This window comes from Notechis scutatus, chromosome 2, assembly GCF_049901735.1.
Source record: "Notechis scutatus isolate UNSWTSFEM ecotype Mainland chromosome 2, rNotScu1.2, whole genome shotgun sequence".
Classification (NCBI taxonomy): domain Eukaryota; kingdom Metazoa; phylum Chordata; class Lepidosauria; order Squamata; family Elapidae; genus Notechis; species Notechis scutatus.
The window spans coordinates 132,783,627-132,789,543 of NC_142010.1; positions in this window are offsets into that span (position 1 = coordinate 132,783,627).

The window sequence follows — 5,917 nt, forward strand, 5'->3', positions numbered from 1 at the left end:
TTGGAGAGCACAGATTAGAGATTCTAGATAGGTAATCTGTCCATGTAGACTGGTAATATTTTTACAAAGAGGACAGTATCCAAGTTTGAAAAGAGTACTGCGAAAGACAGCTAAGAAAGACTAAGAGAAAGACTAAGCCGGTCATTTTGAAATAAAATAAAATCACAATCTCAAGTGTACTTACTCTAAATGTCTTATTGGTATTCTTGGTTTATAGTTATATGATTAGCGCGCCGTTAGGCGTGCGGGCCGCTATCTTTCTCCTTTCTATTCACCCTCTGCTTCCTTCACAAGCAGCCAGCAGCTCCTCCCACAACCTCTGGGAATTTGAAATGCAATGGAAGCAATTCAAACTGCCTCTCTTTTTTCTACTCACCCTCTGCTTCCTTCACAGACAGCCAGCAGCTCCTCCCACAACCTCCGGGAATTTGAAATACAATGGAAGCAATTCAAACTGATGATGATGATGATGATGATGAGCAAATTAGGCTTTGTGGTTGCTTCTGGGTTGAATACTCTGCTCCTTGTTTTTCAGCATCTGCATGAAGTCACTGAAGATCACCCATTGGTTCAGGATAATTACAAGTACAATAATGATACCAAATTATACATAAGTCATCATCTCCTGTGTCTAGGTCAAACTTTAAACTGACAGAATGAAGCAACCTTCCTAATTTTGTTGTTGGTCCAAAATAAGTCATTATTGGTACATGTTTCTAGTAGTAGTTGACATACCAGATGAACCAAGCTCTGCATCTGTCCACATTCACACATATGGTATAAGTACCCAGAGGTGAATAGATGTCATGGAGGTTCTTAGGAATACTTGAAGACTGTAAAGGATTGGATAAGACAGACAAGTTAGACAGAATCCCAAGAAAAAAGTGCTGTTTATGTAGCAATGACGTTGTTGACTGATCTCCTTACTAGTCTTGGGAGGCATCCATTACTTGGAAATGTTCCTGAATCAGCAAATGGAAATTATGATGAGGAGTGTCTTTGTCTTGCTATACCTAGTGCAGTTTTTAGGCAGAAAAATTTGGCAACAATAACTCCATGGCCTTATTACCTCTACATTACCGCAACACACGCAGAATTGCCCTTGAAGTCTACCCAGAAACTGCAATTGGTATATAGTACAATAGTAATAGCATTACCATTTAGACTTATATACTGCTTCACAGTGTTTCACAGCCCTCTCTAAACGGTTTAGAGTCAGCCTATTGCCCCCAACAATCTGGGTCCTCATTTTACCCACCTTGGAAGAATGGAAGGCTGAGTCAACCTTAAGCCTGGTGGGATTTGAACTGCCAAATTGCAGACAGACAGCACTCAGCAGAAGTAGCCTGCAGTACTGCACTCTAACCACTGCGCCACTGCAGCTCTTAGCTCACATACAGTTCAATAGCTTCCAAGGAGGTATAGTTCAAAGGACTGACATGTGTTTGAATATTAGTAGCTCAGGTTGGTAGTTAGGTTGTTGGTTTGAGCTCCGAACTTGGCAGTTTGGTAGCAAATGTTTCCTCAATATTTGAGGAGATATCGTCAGTGCAGACAACGCACTGACAATGTCAGTTTGCTACCAAACTGCCAAGTTCGGAGCTCAAATCAACAGCCTTGTTCAAAAATTATAAAACCCTATAGAGCTTAGAGCTTGATATTTTTGAGACGATTGCTTCTGAATAGATTGTGACCAAACTATTCATTTATTTAACCTGTAATTTTTTTTAGTCCAGAAGATGAAAGAGAATGAAAGCTTTGTGGATATCCTTGCCATATGTAATAACTCTCTCCCCAAATACATATACAGTAGTTTGTACACATTTTAATAAGGCTTGTTAAGTCCCCGTTCTTTAAATAAGCTCTTGAAGACTGAGAATTAGAATTCGGAAAGTAAAAATTAGGAGACTGGGTGTGGTCAGACACTCTGAATAAAGAAGTACAACAAAAATTTTTTCCTTCCCCCGACAATCAGCTGTTCCAACTATCAGCTGTGGGGGAGATTTAGATTAGCTAGAAAGCAGGAAATCCAATATTGGATTTCTTGCTTTCTAGCTAATCTAAAAGCAAAGCTGAACCTTCCTTAGGACTGAAGCTTTTATTTTTCAGTGCAGACCCAGGTAGCAGATTGCAGAATGGTAGATCTGAGTGAATCTGTGATTCTGGGAGCAACTCAATCTGCCTGCCTGCTTTGCCTGCTTTTGCTCTTTTTTTAATAAAATAAAAAGTTGCTATTTTTTATAAAATATTCAATATTTACATAAATATTTACAATATTTATATACAAGCCACACCCAGCCAGTCAGTCAGCAAGCCATGGCCAGCCAGTCACATGACCACCAAGCCACACCCACAAATTAGGCCACGCCCACAGAACAGGTGGTTAAGAAATTTGAATGTCACCCCTGCTTTGATCTCTCCATAAGAAGATTACTTGTGTGCCAAAAGCTATTTTTTATCTTAGTAGAATTGCTTGATTCTGTAGTAGAGGAAGTTAAATTTTAGGTACCAGAGAAAGTATACTGAATACCATAGAATTATTGCAAGGATCTAGGGGCCACCTTCTGACATATCTTCTAGGTACGTTGGTGCATAATTTTATTTTAAAATTATACAACACCCTTGATAGCAGGGTTGCCAGATCGCAGCTTGGCTTTGCGGCCAAACTCAAGTCAAAATTCGGCCAAATTATTTTCTCTCACAGCCAAATTTTCCGGCCAATTTTTTTTATGCAATATAACATGAGGATATATTGTTTTTTGTTTTTTTAACTGTTTTTAAATAATCAAATCATAAAAAATAGTCAACCAGGGGGCTCAGGATTGCGTGCAGCACTCACCCATCTCCTCCGGCACCTCCGGCCCTGGTCTGCTTCGCGCCTGCCTCTCCTCCTCCATCTCCTCCTCGCTGGCTCGTTCTCTCTCATTCCTCAAGCAGCGCCCCTTGCACGAAGGTTGGGGTGGGGTGGGGGTGGTTTCTCATGGGGCGCGTCCGAGGAGCAGCTCCGGGCAGAGGGGAAAGGGAGCGCGAGAGAGAGAGAGGCGTATGAGCCGAAAGCTGGAGTGGGGTGGAATGAAGGGGCTCAGATCCCGATCCAGACCCCTCGCGGGAGCCCCTGAAAGCAGCCCTGTGCTTGTCCAGGGTGCCGGAGGGGCGCCGGGGCCATGGTTCGGTGGCAGCGGCGGTGGAGCTGTCAGCCGGGGGAGGAGGAGGGTGTGCGACGAAAGGCACCGGGCGGAGGTGAAGGCAGTCGCCGCCCGAAACAACCGGGAGATGAGGAGAGCGAAAGAGACGAGAGAGGGAGAAAAAGCCGCTGAGGTTCCAGCCAAGGGGGTTTCTTTTGCTTTTGCTGCTTTCCAAAGGTGGCGGGAGCGTGCAAGAATTGAGGAAAGGGGTGGGCCGAGGGAAAAATTAAATAAAAAAATAAAAAATCAGAATAATTGCAACGGGGAGAAAGCGATGCAAAGGTTCCCGGTTTGCAAAACACACACACACACACACACACACACACACACACACACACACCCTGAAGCTTGCAAAAATAAATTTTTGTTGCAAATTTCAACAACAACAAAAGGAGCTTGCAAGAATAAAAAAAGGAGCTTTTTGCTTTTGCACGGAGGGTCGGGCGCGCTTAATGGGGCAGGAATCTCCCTCTCGGACGGCATTCCGGGTGTGGTCCTTGGCCAAGGGGCAAGCAAGCCAAGGCACCAAAGCGCATGATTTATTTATTTTTATCATTATTATTATTTTTTGGAGGGGTATTTTAAGGATTCCCTTAGGATTCCTTCACAAAGCGTAAATATAACGGGCGAGGTGTGCCGGAAAGAGGTGCTTCGTGGCAGAGCCGCTGAGGCGAGCTTTCTCCCACCCTGCGTTCCTTTCTCCCTCAGGCCGCCGACTGGTGCTGCTGAGGGCGGACTTCCCTCGCCCGTAGGCTGCTGCGAGATTCCCCCGGACGAGGTCAGACCCGCCATTTAGCCCCAAATTGGGGCTGGTGGGGGCAGAACTGAAAACCGGTATTCGGCCAAAATTTCGATTTCATGGCCAAGCAACTTTCATGCGGCCAAATTTCCGGCCAAATATATTTGGCCCGAGACATCATTTTTTTCACAGCCAAGCAGACTTCTATACGGCCAGATTTCTCGAATTTGGCCGGAAAAATGGCCAGATGGCAACCCTGCTTGATAGGATGTTCCAGAGAAAAATTTGGTCTCAACATAACACACAGGAAGTGAAGGAGTGCACAATATTACACTATAACAATGGCATCTTTTATACTGGATATGAAAATGAGCCCAAATTCAGTGAGGCAAATCAAGCATACATCAAAGAGTGTATCAGCTTTTGAATTTTGTGGAGTAATGTCCTGTTTCCCTGGCCCTCAATACCAGAAACAATGTCATGGAAAACTGCAAGCTTGTACATAATTTTAGCACCTGGGGTTGATCTAATGAAACTGCTTACTCACAGGGCTTAGGTGCCATTCATGTAAAGTGGAAATACAATATTTTGAGAAGGTTAACTGTACTGTTTAGGTAAATGAAGTTAAAATATACACAGAAAATATATAACACAAAACACAGAATCCAGGAAATATCTCTAGGAATATATTCAGCAATCTCCAGATTACATGAGGAAGCTGCTCATGATATTCCCACCATAAACCACAATGGATCTCACAGGGGTGGCCTCAAAATGTTTGAAGATCTAAAGGCTGCATCCCCATTACTTTGGAAGGTAAGCAAGTGGGGCCTGCCAATCAGCGTGAGAATAGCCGAAGGGGCCGTCATATGGTGGTGAGGAGGGCCCGGAATCCCCTGGTTCAGCCAGCGGTTATTTCAGTTCAGTGACCGCTTGGAAGGAAAACCTCCACTTTCCCCTCTCGGTGGCCGTGCCTCGATTTGCGCCGGAGCAGCGACTTAGCGAGGCGACTTCCCGCGAGGAGAGTCTTGGCTCTCGCACTCCCTGTCAGCTGGCCCTTAGCGGCCCTCGCCTCAAGTAAAACGCGCGCGAAGTCGGGCGCCATTTTTCTCCCTGGATGGACGATGAGCCGCAACTTTTGCCCCGCCGCCTTTTCCTTCTGGGCTTCGCTTCTGCTGTTCAGGGAAGTCCGCCCAAAGCCCTGTCATCCCAGAATCTTTCTGACGGTGAGCCTTGAGTCTTCGCAGGGCGTTGAGCTCGGCGGTTGATCGCCACCGTGCTTCTCAGGACGGGATAGCCTGACAGATCGAAGTTAATTGGGGGAGGGGGTGTTTCTGTGCTGGGATCTACTCGAAAATAGTTATAATTTACCTGTTCCCAGCTCTTGGGGAAATGTCGGTAATTAGGCCATCGTAACTGGAGTGGGAAGCTCAGAAATAAAGCAATTAAAGATTCGGGACTATGGGTAGTAACAGAAGAAAGAACGCTGAGGCCAAGGTTGTAATTTACATACTAAATTATGTCTGACGCGTTATCAGTTCTAAAATTGGTAATAACTGAATGCAATTTGGGATCATTGTTTAGATTTTGTGCCTCATTTACCCATGTATTGAAACACGGGTAAAAGATCCTATACCTGAAGGAATTAAGTTCGAATATTTATGTGATACGTTTTGTTTTCAGCTACATTTCACCATTCCATTCCCCCTGTTAATTCTGGTGTATTTTGTGTGTGCAACACACTCAACCATAAATTAACTACAGAGGCTGACTAGATACAAGTAGGCCAAGATAAAATTGGCTAGTAAATATATATGGTTTAGACTAGAGTCATACAACCTAAATGGGAGTGATTCAGTTTCTCAAACCTTTCACTCTTGTTTCATTTCTTATAGAAAGTGGTTTTTGTTAAACACTGCTTTAACTATATTGTTGCTGCATGAATGCCGTTTCTTACATGGCTAACTTATTTTTCTTTGATTTCTAGTCTGTG